Raw genomic sequence first — 16,972 nt, forward strand, 5'->3', positions numbered from 1 at the left:
TGACACCACAAACACATAAAAACACTCACAGTCTTTTTGTACAAAAGGAGGCGGAATCTAAGCAGAGAAAAGGAGTTATCCGACAGATACCTATGATGGTTACAGGCTGCAAAAATCAGAGATCAAAACAAGGCAAAACAAAGCAGAGAACCCCAGCTGCACAAGGCCTAACTGGATCAACGCACCCTCAACACAGAGGTTTTGACATTCAGCGCAGGTAGCCTTCACGGGACCTGCGTTGAAATGCAGAACCTCTTCACAGGGTCTGCGCTGAAGGAGAAACGAGAGTTCCTCACTGGGTTCTGGGTCACAGTTTGCTATTTAATCTACAGTTTCAGGCCAAACCAATCAAGCAAGGTACAATCAAAGGGATGCTTTGAGGGAGGGCTAATATCTATCACAAAGGATCATCAAATCATTTGTGAGTCCATTGTTCAGATCATAGACAAATCCAGTGATTGGATCAAAGCAGCAGCTGTCTACTTTGCATCTGAGAATAGCAGATGCAGTTCGATTGCTGCTCTTGAGTCTATGAAACAAACAATGATAGAGACACAAATAAAATGACTAAACAGATCTCCCCAGCGGAGTCGCCAATTTGTTGTGGGGAAAAATGCCTATGCAGGACGATCCTATCCACCTAAGGTGTGACAGTGCCTTAGCAACAAACAGAAACAGCTATTCTAGTATTCTTCCTTTATGAATTAAGAATGAAGAGAGATGGATGGACTAACCGGTGTCTTCCGTTTGTCCCTCGATCCGGTTTCTCTTATCTTTGAGAGTTCCCAGCTACTTGCCTTCTCGCTCGCCCAACTTCAAAAGGTTCCTGCAAGATCACAAGAAGAGAACACTACACAAAGACATAGATTCATATTCATAACTGGTTCAGGATTAGAAATAAACTAAATACATTGATGCAATCATACATCAAAGACACATTAGCATATAGGAGAAACCAAGATAGCTTTATTGATGAATAACAAGGTTCAGGAAGAGATACAACCCAGAGGGCTCCAATCCAGCATCTCCTTCCTAGCAAATGAAATTCCTATCTTCACCTTCCTTCAAAGAATTAAGCACCCAATGATTCCAGTCTCAAACCAACAGCAATTCTTTGCAATAAAAAAATTCCAGCCTCTAGATCTCATGGAGGAGAGATCCATATATAGATGTTTGGAGAGAGGATGAGTCAGCTTGAGATCTGACTAGTGTCCTCTCCCTCTGTCAGTTCTTGCTTCCACTTGGAGACTAAGAGCCTCTTACTCATCACTAGTCGAATTCCTTGAGGCAAGTGTCATTGGAGAAGATTCTGGAAGCTTCCATGGTCTTTCCACCTCGTTGAATGAACTTGCCATTTGTCACTTCCCGCTCAGCGCACCCTGGTAGTGCTTCTACCTGTGTTGCAGTGCACCTAGTCAGTGCAATCTCTGCATTTCAGCGCAGACAACTAGTGGAGCCTCTGAATTGATCCTGAATTGACTTGTTTTTGAGCAGTTTCTGGTGGAGAACTTCTGTGAATTGTTGTGGTTTGTTAGCCTTGTTCCTCTAGGGGTAGGAACAACATGTTTAGGGACTTTGGATCCCTTGGATTATGGACATTTCATGCTCAATGCTGTAAGGCACAAAAATGTCTATAACAGGGGGGCCACCGCTCATGAGGTCTGAAACATCTCACTCACACCCAAGAATCATTGGTACAATCTGCTACATCAATGGACCATCAAGTGTATGAATCGCGAACATGAAACAACCAAGTCAAAGGGCAATGATTAGTCCCTTTGCTTAATCCGAGGTGTCGAATAAGAATGGAAGCTAGAACCAATATATAATGCCCTTTAGGCCGTTATTCTCGAATAAATGAGTTGATGTCGACAAAATAGGGCTCGCGATAGGTGAGGCAGTGAGGATCGTCAAATAAGGCACAAGGGAAAATAGTAATGTGAATGATTGTTAAATTATGATATGTTCTATGCTTAGATCAGTTTACTTATTTTCTTTAATATTATCTACAGATTAGCAATCACGCATAAAGTAATGTGCAAATAGAACATTAAACGATCAACATAAAACAAGCCAAGACAAGAGACACAAGTGTGGCAGCTAGCCAGGGACAAACCCCAATATGGGGAAACCCTTTGATCAAATCTTCTTTTATCTTCAATAGTTCAGCAAAGAGAAATAGTATAAAATCTGATTTCTGAAATTTTATATCAGCAATAGCAAACCCTAGATCAGCAAAGTCAAACTTATTCAAATGAGTGGAAATTGACCTCCAATATGATTAGTCAATTTCTAGTCAACTTTCTCTTGAACATCCTAAAGAAGCAGCCCTAGAACAACCCCAAAAATTCAGTCAAAGTGCAGATTTCTGAAGTTGACTACAACCCTAAACTAGGGCAGTCAATACCGGTCAAATCTGAGGTCATATCACGTTGCTTTTTGTGCCAAAAATTGCAAACTGCCTAGGAGAGGCAACCACATCCAATCCGAACTTCTTGGAAGGTCAATGTTGGTCAACGCTGGTCAAAGATGACTTGCTGTCCTATTTATGCATCCTCTTTACCATAGGACGTCTTCCTTTTAGCCACATGTGTGAGAAAGAGGGAGAGACTCTTTCTGCGCAGGAGAGAGAGAGAAAGATGTGTGTGATGATGAAGTGTCCAAATGAGGAGAATGCTCCTTGTATTTATATGAAAAACGTTGAGGTTGAATAAACATGATTGTTGGGCTTCTGAGCCTACATAAGTTATTGGCCGACTTTGACAATTTTTCCATAATAAAAAAAAATCCATATCTCCATAAATACTTATCGGAATTGGATGATATTTAGATCAATCCTACACCTCTTGATGAGAGGAATCTAGGAAAAATATCAGTAGTCGCAAATAAGGTGATCGACATGGAGTTTGGCCCTAGTTTCCAATTTTAACACTTCCTCTCAACTAGGGAGAACTCCATCAGCAATCCATCTAATTGTTGCTACTATTCATCCATCAAATGCACTGCACTATACAACTTGTCCCCTGCTCTGATTTGTTATGCTTTGCTCTGCTCTTCTTTGCTTTGCTCAACTCTTGCTTGAACTATGAAGAAGAAGAAATGACTAAGGATGTATCATACCATCCTCCATTGACCCAAAATCAGTCTCAGAGTGTGTACCACTTTCACTGATCCAAGATCAGTATCATTGATCCAAAATCAATGGAGTTCATCCTAGTATAGGGAGTATGGTAGATACAACGATGCATCCATCGATATTACTACTATGGTCCCTATCCTCATTTCCCTGCTCATTGATCAGATGAGAGGTACTTCCCATGAGTCTCAAACTGCATGGGTAGGATGCCTCCATAGGAGAACGAATCATATTGTCCACAAGAGAACGAATCATCCTATTAGTGGATGCCATGGAGAAAAAATCATCCTAGCCCACAGGAAAACGAATCATCCTGTCCATAGTCTCCATGGAGAATGAATCATCTTGGCCCACAGGAGAATGAATCATCCTGTCCACAGTTGCCACATAGAACGAATCATCCTGGCCCACAGTTGCCACAGAGAACGAATCATCCTGTCCACAGTCGCCACAGAGAACGAATCATCCTGGCCCACAAGAGAATGAATCATCCTATCCACAGTTGCCATGGGGTATCGTAGGGAAAAGATTGAACCTCTTTACCCTATACATAGTGTACCACCAGGGGATGGTGAGTTGCCCTGTGGTCACATGTCACTCCAAGAAGTACCCCGTGCCCCCTTGGAGCTCCCAAAGCTTAATACATCATACTTGACCCTCATAAAAGGGTCTTTGAACGACACCAAGTCATTCTCGAAAAGTCAAGAATTTGACCTTTCCCAGGGGCTTTGTCAAAATAGCAATGATCTGTTCATCTGTACCGATATGTTGGAGCCTTATAGCTCCCCGCTACACCATATCTCGAATATAGTGGTACCTGATATCAATATGATTTGAGAAATCATGGAATACGGGATTCTCTAATAAACGAATCCTACTCTGGTTATCACATAGGATCATGGTGGTATCCAATGTAAATCCAAACAACTCACTGAAGAGATTTCGCAACCAGATTGCCTCGCAGGAGGCCATACTAGTAGCAATGTACTCTGCCTCGGTGGTGCTCAAAGCTACCGACTTCTGCTTCCTTCTCATCCAGGATATCAAGGCAGATCCCAAAGAGAAGCAACACCCAGAGGTGCTCTTACGGTCCACCACACTGCCTGCCCAATCAACATCAGTATATCCAAGTAGTCTAACATCTCCGACAGTGTATCTTAACCCATGAGTAATTTTGCCATGAAGATATTTGAAAAGATTCTTGGCACCAATCCAATGTGTGTGGTGAGGTTCAACCATATGTTGACTCAATGTGTTGACTGCAAAGAATATATCCTAACGGGAGTTCACCAAGAACATCAATGCTCCGACGAGTTGACAATACTCAGTAGCATTTCATAACACAGGTCCAGCAGTAGTACTGCTTAACTTCTTGAAGTCAAGTTCCATTGGGGTAGTTACGGGCTTGCAGTCCACCATACCAAATCTTTCCAATATTTTCACCACATATTTTCCTTGAGATAGGAAAATCTCCCCTGGCTTCTGCCAGACTTCCAATCCTAAGAAGTAGTGCATAAGTCCTGGGTCTTTCATCTCGAACTCAGAAGCCAGCTCCCTCTTAAATTTGTGAATGGGAGGGTCTGCACCTGTTAGAAAGAGGTCGTCAACATACAACACTAGTATGAGAGGTTTTTCGTCTTCAACCTTAAAGTAAAGGTTAGGGTCAGCTTCACTCCTAGTGAATCCCAGCTTTATCAAGTAGCTATTGATCCTTTCATACCATGCCCGGGGTGCTTGCTTTAGCCCATAGAGGGCCTTCTTCAACCTGCACACATGATATTTTCGATCATAAATATCAAATCCTTTGGGTTGTTCCACGTAGACATCCTCTTTGATCGAACCATGTAAGAACGCAGTCTTCACATCCATCTGATGTAGGTTCCATCCTTGCGAAGCAACAAGGGCTATGATTGAGTGGATGGTGGTGTATCGAGCAACAGGTGCAAATATCTCGTCATAGTCTATACCTTCCTTTTGATAGAAGCCACGAGCGACAAAACGAGCCTTATATTTTTCTGCACTTCCATCAACTGCATGATTTATCTTGTAAAGCCATTTTGAGATGACAACAGCTTTGTCCAGAGGTTGGGGGACCACATCCCAAACATTGTTTTTCATGATGGACTCATATTCCTTGGTCATATCATCCTTCCATACTTGATGCTTGACGACATTTATAAATGATGAAGGCTCATTTTAGATGATCGTGTTCATGATGCTCAGGTATCCCTAATACCTGTTCAGCTTCTTACTTTCACGGAAGGTTCCTTGGGGTGCAATGTGTCCTTTAGCATCATCAAGTGTCCCCCTAAGCCATTAAGGCCTCTTCCTAGAAGACGAAGGCTCAGGAGGAGGGGGATCAATGGGATCCATAGGTTCTTCCACATCAAGGATCGTCTCTTCTTCCTCTTCCTTTGGTTCCCTAGTGTCAGCTTCTTTAGATCCTCTTTGAGTAGGAAGATTGTATACTTTGCTAAGAGCCATATCTTCATCAAAGGTGATGTCATGGCTAATTTCAACTTCCCTTTGACCAGCCACATAGATTCTGTAGCCCTTAGTATTTTCGCTATAGCCCACAAAGATTCCTTTCTTTCCAGATGCACCCAATTTATTTCTTTTCTCCTTCGGTACATGGAAATATACAGGGCTTCCAAAAATAATGAGATACGTCAGGTTTCTTACCAGTGAACATTTCTTTGGGAGTCTTGGAACCCAATGTTTGATTAGGGCATCAGTTTTGTACATATACGGTAGTGTTTGTAGCTTCGGCCCATAGAAACTTTGGAAGTCTTTGATCATGGAGCATAACAAGAACAACTTCCACAATTGTTCTTCCTTTCCACCACACCATTTTTCTCAAGAGTATATGGTGTAGTAGTCTCCCTCTTAATGCCAGTCTCTTTACAAAAGTCATGAAACTCATTGGATTCATATTCAGTCCCATTATTGGTTCTTAAGATTTTTATATTCTTCTCGGTTTGATTTTCGATCAAGGCTTTGAAGTGTCGAAACCAGGAGAAAACTCCATCCTTCTTTTTCAAGAAGTATGTCCAAGACTTGCGAGAATAATCATCTATGTTCAAAAGAAACCCAGGAAAACCATTTGTCCTAAGAAGGAAGATGTATTTGGTGCCCAAAAAGATACGTCATAGTCTACTGCTAACAAGTGGTGCAGGTGTGTAGGTCTAGTAGTGTGTCTTCCTCCAACAATTGTTGAAAATCCATAATTTTGTTAGGTGGGTAGGAAAGGTGAACTTCCTCTTTCATAATAGGAGGTTCATAGGGCTTGAGATGATTAACATTAACCACATTGTGGAGGCAAAGCTGACAATGAAAATATAAATGATATGCATTCACAACAACTTGCTTCAGAGTAGTATAGGAACCATAGTAGATGGGCTTGAGTTTATGATGACACTTCCCCTTAAAACATATTTTGTCTAAATAAAATTAGACTCAATCACCTATGTAAAATTGTACAAACAATTGATTTCTATTATGGAGTTATTTGTAGCAACTCGAGGAAGTTTGAAGTGCATCAAATACTTGTGAATGAATATTATCCAATTTCTAAACAAAGGAGGATGTCATGTGCTTCTTCTTGCATTGGTGATGGGAGACAACTAGAGGAAGAGATTTGGGAAGCTTATATGGGGCCAACCATTGGTAACCATAACAACCTGATTATATCTATGTTGTAGGACATGAAAATAAGAATTGCACTATTTATTTTTGGTGTAGTGAACACAAAGGGCTTGTAATAGGCAACAATTTATTACTTAGGTCTAAACATTTGGTTTTTGTCTTGGAGTGGTTTATAGCAAGCCTAGGGGGTGTGAACATCATCAAATACTTGGGAATGGATGCAAGCCAACTTCTAAACAAAGAAGGATGCCTTGTGCTGCTTCTTGTGTTGGTGATGGGAGATAACTAGAGGAAGAGAGATGGGCAGCATGTAAGGGCCAACCACTGGTAACAATAACAACCAGATTATAAATGTGCTTTATGACATGGAAAAAAGAACCCCACTATTTATTTTTGGTGTAGAAACACATAGGGCTTGTACCAAACTACAATTTATTACTTTGATCTACCCATTTATTCATTTGAAAATGAAAGGCAGTAGCGAAATGAAGCTGGCAACCCAATAACTGTTGAAATATCTTCTAAAAGGTGTTATAATCATGTGAGAGTAAACCTTTGCATACAAGTCTTCAAACCACTGGTAACCATAACAACCTGATTATAAATGTGCTTTATGACATGGAAAGAAGAATCCCACTATTTATTTTTGGCGTAGAAACACATAGGGGTTGTACCAACCTGCAATTTATTACTTTGATCTACCCATTTATTCATTTGAAAATGAAATGCAGTAGTGAAATGAAGATGAAAACCCAATAACCGTTAAAATATCTTTTAAATGTGTTATAATCATGTGAGAGTAAACCTTTGCATACAAGTCTCAAGGGAAGGATTTCATTGTTGATATTGTTTTACATGCCTGATTATCCGAATTCTCTGTTTCGTCCATTTTTTCTCAGCGAAATGAAGCTGACAACCCAATAACTATTCAAATATCTTCTAAAAGATGTTATAATCATGTGAGAGTAAACCTTTGCATACAAGTCTTCCGGGAAGGATTTCACTGTTGATATTGTTTTGCATGCCTGATTGTCCCAATTCTCTCTTTCCTCTATTGTTTCTTGAAGAGAGTGAATGGACCAACTTCAATTACTAGTAATAGTCTTCTCCTAGTTTTTGTTTATGTATTGTTCTCATAAATCATATAATTTTTTTTTTCCTTACATCAATTTTTTTTGTAAATGTATTCAAACATTTTACAAGTGGTTCCCATAAGTGTTGAATCCCATGGAAGCTATGTTTGGTGGAATCATTGGGTAGGAGGTTGTAAAATCTTGTTATGAAAAATTTCATCCAATTTTGCAAGTTTTATTTCTTTGGTACCCTACTTACTCTTTTTATGTATTTCTCTTAAATATAAATGGAAGTGTGCCCTTTTATATAGGTTAGGAAGGGCAAGGTAGAAGAGAATTCAATTATTTATTGTCTAATATCACTTTCTATATTCCTACTTGTGTCCTTCTTCTATTTTGATTCATTGGAATCTCTTCCTATAGAACGCCTTGGGCTAGAGGATGTGAGACCTTTGAATAGTCGTTATGATGCTCAAATTTCTGCATTTAGAAGAAAGGTGCATAAAAAGTTGGAAGATGCAAAATTATTTGTTGTGGGGGATGGTGCTCTGGGATGTGAGATTCTAAAGAACTTAGATTCATGGGAGCCAGGGAAAGCGGACTATAACAGATGATGACATTATTGAGAAGAGAAATCTTAGTAGACAATTCCTCTTTCGGGATTGGAATTTTTTGCAGGAAATGTCAAGAGTTGTAGCATCAACATCCAATGAAATCAACCCACATTTACAAGTTCAAGCAATGGAGAATCGTGTGATCCCAGATACTGAAAATGTCTTTTGTGATTCGTTCTAGAATGGTGAGGTTGATGTTTATTTGAATACTTTGGACAATGTTAATGTCAGGCTGCATGTAGATTCAATGTGTGTTTACTTCTAGAATCCATTGCTAGTTAGAACACTAGGAACTAGGTGCAACACCCAAATGTATATCCCTCACTTTACTGAGAACTATGGAGCATCACAAGATCCCCCTGAAAAGAAGGCACCCGTGTTCACACTTCATTCATTTCCACATAATATTCACCACCATCTCATATGGAAAATGTCTAAATTTGAAGGTTTGTTAGACAAAAATCCAGTTGAGGAATTTTTTTTATTTTAAAGTTAGAAGAATGTTATCCCACTACTGAGAGCTATGGAGCATCACAAGATCCACTTGAAAATTAGGCACCCATTTTCACACTTCATTCATTTCCACATAATATTCATCACCGTCTCACATGGGAAATGTCTAAATTTGAAGGTCTATTAGACAAAAATCCAATTGAGGCAAATGTTTTTATATTAAAATTAGAAGAATACATAGCATCAATCAAGTTTGCAGGGGATACTAAGGCCCAAGAACTTCTAGAGTCTATTGTCGATTGTTTGGTTTCACACAAATGTCTAATGTTTAAAGATTAAGTCTCTTGGGCTAGATTCAGGTAAGTAATTAAACCCCCTTCCTTTTTCCCTTCCATTCCCCTTATATGATTATATACTTTTCATTTCCACATTGCATTGCAACAAATATTAGCACAATTTACTATTTACAAAAATATCAAATTTCGGTAAACTAGATTTGCAAATCACTAACTCATTTGAGGATTCAGGTTTGAGGATTTATTTTCAAATCATGTGAAGCAACTTACTTTCAACTTCCCTGATGATGCAACTACGATAGAAGGTGCACCATTCTAGTCTTCTCCTAGGCATTTCCCAAAGCCCCTCCACTTTTCTTCCCATGATCCTTGTCACATATCCTTGATTCTTACAACCTCCATTTTATAAGCTAATACATATGTCATTACCATTCCCATTCTAGTCTTCTCCTAAGCATTTCCCAAAGCCCCTCCACTTTTCTTCCCACGATCCTAGTCACATGTCCCTGATTCTTACAACCTCCATTTTAAAAGCTAATACATATGGCATTACCATTCCCAATTGGAATTCAAATCCAAATTCAATCATATTGGCATAGGTGGTTGATAAAGTTCATATTCTAGTTTTCAAGCCAAAAAAAGGGATGAAGATTGTCACAGATGAGAAAGTTACATATGTGAACCCTCCTTCTACATTGTATGATGATGACCAGATTGAAAAATTCATCGCCACACTGCAACATGGTGTTCAAAATCTACCTTCAAGATTTCACATGAGTCCTATTAAGTTTGTAAAGGTATTCTCTAACTTTCCTCATTAATGATCCCTATTATCCTCTACTAATTACACAACTTATCCTCCCTTAAATATTTCAATTCAAAATTATCCATTGGAAGAAATATTGGTCTAAAATTTTGGTTATTTCTTCATTGCAATATAGGATGATGATACAAACTTAAATAAAATATTTCAATTCAAAATATCCATTGGAAGAAAAATCAGTTTAAAATTTTGGTTAATTTCTTCATTGCAATGTAGGATGATGATACAAATTATCACATGGATTTGATCATTGGACTTGCTAATATGTGAGCAAGGAACTATAACATACATGAGGTGGATAATCTCAAGGCCATACCTCTTACTACCTTAAGTGTCATACTTCTTATGATTAGTATGCATAAGATAATAAAACCAAATCTCAAGGCCATACTTCTTACTACATTAAGTGGCATACTTATTATGATTAGTATGCATGAGATAATAAAACCAGTATAACCACCATTGGCTAGACAGATTGGCAAAATTCTTCTTAGACCAAAGTTTCACAATTACATGGGATATTGTTTACAACTATATTTAACGACCTTTTAAAGTCATTTGGGAAATCCCAATTGGGATGAACATTAGTGGCATAACATATGAACAACAATTTTTTTTTATTTGAGACAATATCTACTCCAAATACAATATGAATGGACAATGGCCAAATCTAAATTGTTAATTAAATGATTGATAATTTTAAGTCTTATGTATGTAAATTACTTTACAATTGAATATCAAATCTTTTATTTATTTATTAAGAAAGTATCATAGTTGAATAACAATCAATTTGTTAAACTTAGTTAGAATGCACTAAAAATAAATTAAAAATAAGAAAAACAAGTGATACTATATCTCTAGAAAAAACACATAGGTCATTATTAATATGGAACTTGCATTAAGATTATAATTGTGTTTTACATTGACAATAGGGTTCTACTCATTATTAATCAAATATGTATATGTATTAGAAAGAATACGATATTAATGTCTACCATGGATGTCTGTGTTAATTATGGTCTCCACATTATTAGATTAATTTTGTCTCTTAACTTTTATAATCACACTAAGATTGTCTAATGCAAGCAAGTGATGCTAAACAATCACAAGGAGCTCCCTCTTTGTGTCACACTTGAAATTATATTAAACGAACTCCCTCTTTGTGTCACACTTGAAATTATGTCAAATGCTCCAACAACTAAAGAAAGTACAAATTATGTCAAATGCTCCAACAACTAAAGCAAGTACTACATGTCTATGTTCATATTTTAAGCTTCTTCATAATAATGTATTAACACATATTAATAAACTATTATACCAATTTTTTATATTTTTATATTTTTTAATTTGAGTTTTAATTGAAAGAAAATGATTCAAAACCAAGCATTCTTTCTAATGGGATAATAAATATGACTTTAATTCTGATTGATAAATTTTTTTCCTATTTTATAATAAAATGTTCCTCAAGTTTATAAAACTTAACTTTTATGAATAACCATCCTAGATTCATCTTAAGTTTAGATCTTTATAATTATTTATTTTATTTTATTTTATTTTTATGCAATTTGAGTCAAAATGTTTAATTTTTGGATAATATTCTACATTTTAGGTATTTTTCTATTTTCCCATCTATAGAATCCAACTAAACAATATTTTCCAAAATTTGCAATTTGAATTAATGGAATCCATATTGTTAATGTAAAAGAGGATTCAACACCCCATAATTCCCCTATTATAACAAGATTGTAGAATATTAATATTAATATTAATATTAAATATTTTCATTTTCATTAATTCAAAATGATTATTGTTATTTCAGAGTAAACATATTTGATTATATTGATTTTTCTTCCCTTTATGTTGAGTAATTAAAAAATACCATTTCCTATCATTTAAAAAAAATCAAATTTTGAATTTAAGTTTTAATTTAATCATTTGTTTTAAATGGCATATTCAAATTTATTCAAAATTAGATTGTACATGGATTAAGGGAAATGCCAATTTGAGGTTCCCTTGGGTGAGCCCTTAGGTTATATTCTATCCTTTTTATCTCTAGCTAGGGGCAGTGAATAGTTAACTAATATACGAACATAATGCTAGTATACGAACATACACGAGGATAAATAATAATACTTATTTTTCTGGATTATATATGGATGTTTCTAGCCAATTTATTTTAATCTTTTTTAAATTTGGGTTATATATATATATATATATATATATATATATATATATATATATATATATATATATATATATATATATATATATATATATATATATATATATATATATATATATATATATCTATATATATATATATATATATATATATATATATATACATATATATATATAACTTCTTATATTTATTTAATTTAAATATAGTAAGTTATTTGAAAAAAATTAAATTTGATATTTATATTATAATAATCCTAAAAACAATAAACTAAACTAATTGGAAAAAATGTATAAATAACATTTATTCAATTAGACAATTGTATCATTTTCACATTAGTTTTTTAATTTAACAATCACTTCCACCCAAAAAAACAAATAGCATAACCTAGGAAAAAAATTATTTGCCCCTAAAAGCCAGAACCAAATTGACAAAAAAAGAGAAAATCCTACAATGATTGAAACCAAAGAACAATGTTTTTTCACACGTAACAAAATTACAAGAAGTTACCACCATTGACTCTTCAACCAGTCGAAGTTCCCACCATTGACTCTTCAGTTAGTCTTGAACTTCACGCATTGAATTGTAGCTTTTTCCAACTAATTGGTTGTTATAAAAAATTCAATTAAAAAAGATTGAGATCTCACAAAGATATTCAGAAAACTAATAATATCAAACAATCGAGTTTCACAGTGAAACTACTTTATCTTTTTTTTGCTTAAGCAAGAGCAGAACCTTCTATTCATTTTTTTACAAAAAGAAACATAATACACACAAATACCAAGGAGGTATGACCCACCAATAAGACAGGCCAACCAAAGCCTTGTTCCTGAGCCATGATCTCAAACAACGGGCCGAGGGCCCACAAAATAAAACACAAAGTCCACCTAAGACTAGCGGCCGAGACTCATTCGAGTGACTAAAAAGCACACCCTTTAACCATCAATTCAGACCTGATGAACCCAATGAACCATATTTAATAAGTATATCGGGTCCGTCTAGGGCTCTAACCTTCGAGCACTTTATCTGCCTGAAATCCACCATTTGCGCGTGATCCCGATGAGGCCGTGCGACTAGCATGGAATTTAACCTTTGATTCGGACCCGAAGCTTGATTAATCTCTCGCCTATATTGTTTCGGGTCTGGTTTCCTTGTTATCCTTCTTGTTGTTCTCCACGTGAAATGCATTGGATTGCCACGATTTCGTTGACCTGCTTCCCTTTTATCTGCATCCATATCCCAATGAAACAAGGTCTATGTTCTATCCTTGATGTAATTAGGGTCCATAAGTGTATCTTTGGCCCACCTAATCTTGTTTGTATTCTCCGACTTGAGCACCATTAATATATATATTTCCCGCCCGAAGGCCCAATTTCCCGCCCGAAGGCCCAATGGATACTTACCCTTCTTCACGTGCTTTGCCATAAGCTAATTATCCCTGTGGACCAAATTTCTTTGTCTCCCACAGTCTTCATCCTGCTTATTTTCCTTGCTCTGATAGAGCTCTCTGTCTAAGGTCACCTGTCTGGCACGTTGTTCCCTCAAATGTCCTTGGGGAGTCCCTATCCAGTCATATCTTACATTGGCTTTTGAACAGAGCACGCCTTCATTTGCCAAGATATCTGCTAATTTATTAGCTATTCTTCGCACATGGAAAAAACTAATGGTTCTCATGTTTTGCAGGTGGGATTGAATACATTGATAAACTTGCAGTAACCTCCAGTGTCTCAACACTTTGTCTAGTGCTAATCCATTACCCATTTTCTTGACCGAATTAATTATCAATTCAGAATTAGCTTCAATTATGATGTTGTGTAGATTTGAATCCCTTAGGATTTCTAGGTAATGTTCCATGGCCATGAGCTCTGCCATGTTGTTGGTGGCCTTCCCCAAATGACAGTGAAAGATAGTTTTTACGAAACCTCTTTCATCTCTTATGACTCCTCCATATCCAGCCGATCCCGGGTTTCCTTTTGAGGCTCCATCTATATTGCATTTCATAAAACCTTGAGGTGTAGGTTGCCAAAATTCCTTATGAGTTGTTATATTACTTACTGTCTTGTTGTTTCCCTTGGGGGTAAGCCCCTGCAATCCCAAATTTAGAAGTATCTGCTCATCCTGATCCTGAGGTTGATTATCAGGGAAATTTTTTAAAAGGGTTCCTATAGTCTCTTTGAGCTATCTTATGATCTGAGTCATGATGCTTCGTGGTGACCCAATCTTCTTCTTGAAGATTCTGTTGTTGCCCTCTTTCTATACATCCCAAATTATGAATCTTGGAACCAAAGTCCACGCTTTGTTGATTATGTCATTTGCCGAGAATTTTTTCCTCCAAACCTTCAAAGTCCTGGTAATGCTGCCCATGTCCCTATCTATTTGTTTAAAGATTGAAGCCACCCAATTCCATAAGTTGGATGTGAAAGGGCATAAGTTGAGAAGGTGATCCATTGTTTCTTCTTGTAATTCACATAGCTGGCACCTAGATGGTCCAGCTACCCCTCATTTCCTAAGATTTTCCCGAGTCAGAATTCTTTTATGTTGCACTAACCACATGAACAGTTTAATTTTCATCCAGTTTTGGTTCTTCCATAGGTCCTTCCATACCTTATTAGGGTTTTGGAAGTCTAGCCCCAGGGCTATTCACTTGGCCTCTTTAAGGTTAAAGTTGCCTTCATTTTTTTTACCCCATCTTAGCTAATCTGGAGATGTTGATATTAGAATATTTCTTTGTTCCAAGATGATTGTAAGAGCTTTTGCCTGGGCTTTCAATGGGGAGTCATCTCTGTAAACTAGGTTCTTCCATTTTCTCCATTTTCCATCACTTCTTTCCTGATCCCAAAAGTTATTTACTTTGAGCAACCCTTTATTATTAGTTTCATTATTGAGATTGAAAAATTCTTCTTTTAACAATCTAGGTTCCTGTTGCCAATTATCCTCCCAAACTAAGCGAGGTTTCCATATCTGATTTCCCAGAAACTGTGTTTCTGAAATATAGCTCTATTTTCCCAAGCTTTGTGCCAAATGTGGGAGCCTTTGATGAGTCCCATCATCCTAATGTAATCCCTTTCTTGCCAATTTCTTGCATATTTCTGTTTCCATACATTGGCCCAAGGGGACACCGATTCTTTTAGCCATCTCCACCATAGTTTTGCCCCCAGGACTTTGTTTAGTATTTCAGGGTCATCAAGTCCCAACCCTCCATGTGTCTTAGGCTTACATATTTTATCCCAGGCTACCAAAACCCATTTCTTTTTCTCTTCCCCTTTTCCCCAAAGAAAATCCCTTTGGATATTTCTGATGTGTTGCATTACTCCTTTAGGAGCTGGAAGGACTGAGAGCATGAAGATGGGGACAATTTGTAGGATAGATTTTGTAAGCACTAGCCATCCTACTATATTCAAAGATCTGATAGTCCATTTCCTAATTTTGTCCTGAAGTTTATTAGTAACCAGCTCCCAAACTGCCTTGCTGAGAGGTTTGTTTGTTAGAGGTACTCCCAAATATCTGGAGGGTAGCATATCTCTTTGGAAGCCTAGAATTCTAGTGAGGTTTCTCTGAATAGCAATGTTAGTATTAAAAAAAAAAATCTTTGATTTTCTTAGGCTTACTTATGTCCTTGCAGCCATAGCAAAGTCATTCAGGATTTGTTTGAAGGCTTGAGCTTCCTTGACTATGGGTATACCCTACAACATGGTGTCATCCAGAAATTGTTGATGGGTCAAGGCATCCCCATTTAAACTGAGTTTGAGACCCTGGATTTTGCCTTCTCCTTTGGCATATTTAATCACATTGCTTAGCCCTTCCATCATGAGAATAAAGAGGAAGGGTGAGAGCGGATCACCTTGTCTGAGTCCTCTCGAGGGCTTAAAGGTCTTTGATGGTGAGCCATTTAGCAGGATTGAAAAACTTGGGGTGGTTACAAGGGCCATTACCCATCTTATCCAGTTATGGTCAAAGCCATATGCTTTCAGTACTTCCTTGATGTAAGCCCAACTCAGCTTATCATAAGCCTTTTCTAGGTCAAGCTGAATGATCATACCTGCCTGCTTATTACTCTTAAGTGAGTGAACCACCTCATGAGCTTGAATGATGTTATTAAGAATTTTCCTGCCTTCCACATATCCAGTTTGCTCCTCAGACACAAGAGTTGGGAGCAGGGGCTTAAGTCTATTCGCAATTACTTTTGAAATAATTTTATACACCACATTGCATAATGCTATGGGTCTGAATCTGTCAGGTGTGATAGAATTCTCCTACTTTGGAATCAGGGCTATGAAAGAGGAGTTGAGTGCCTTCAGAACAGTTTTGTTTTTCCTTGAGTCCTCCACCACATCAAGGATATCTTGCTTGACTATTTCCCAGCATGCTTTGAAGAAGTCAACGTTGAAGCCATCCAGACCTGGAGCTTTCCCATTTTTCATTTCATTGATGACTGCGTTGATTTCCTCTTCATTCACTGGCCTGTTAAGATTATAATTGTCTTCTCTTGTCACTAGCTTAGGAATGTGCTTTGTGAAGTCCTTGATAAATTGAGATCTGTCTATGAGGGGCTCCTCGGCTATGCCTTGGAAGTGCTGAACCATAACAGTTTCTATTTCTTGGTGTGTAGTGAGCTGATTTTCGTGATTATCTTTGATCTTTGAAATCCTGTTTTGCGACCTATGATCCATGGTAGATTTGTGAAAAAACCTTGTATTTCTTTCTCCTTCTTTTAACCATTGTACCCTCAATTTCTTTTTCTAGAAAATATCCT

General features: G+C 37.2%; 1 pseudogene; it reads left to right on the forward strand.

The window, feature by feature from the left end:
- Positions 1 to 16,972, forward strand: part of LOC149181516 (ubiquitin-activating enzyme E1 2-like) — a 68,875-nt pseudogene that overhangs the window by 12,417 nt on the left and 39,486 nt on the right.

Source organism: Pinus tabuliformis, chromosome 3_2, assembly GCF_031772625.1.
Source record: "Pinus tabuliformis cultivar Carrire ecotype Pingquan chromosome 3_2, CPIR1, whole genome shotgun sequence".
Lineage (NCBI taxonomy): Eukaryota > Viridiplantae > Streptophyta > Pinopsida > Pinales > Pinaceae > Pinus > Pinus tabuliformis.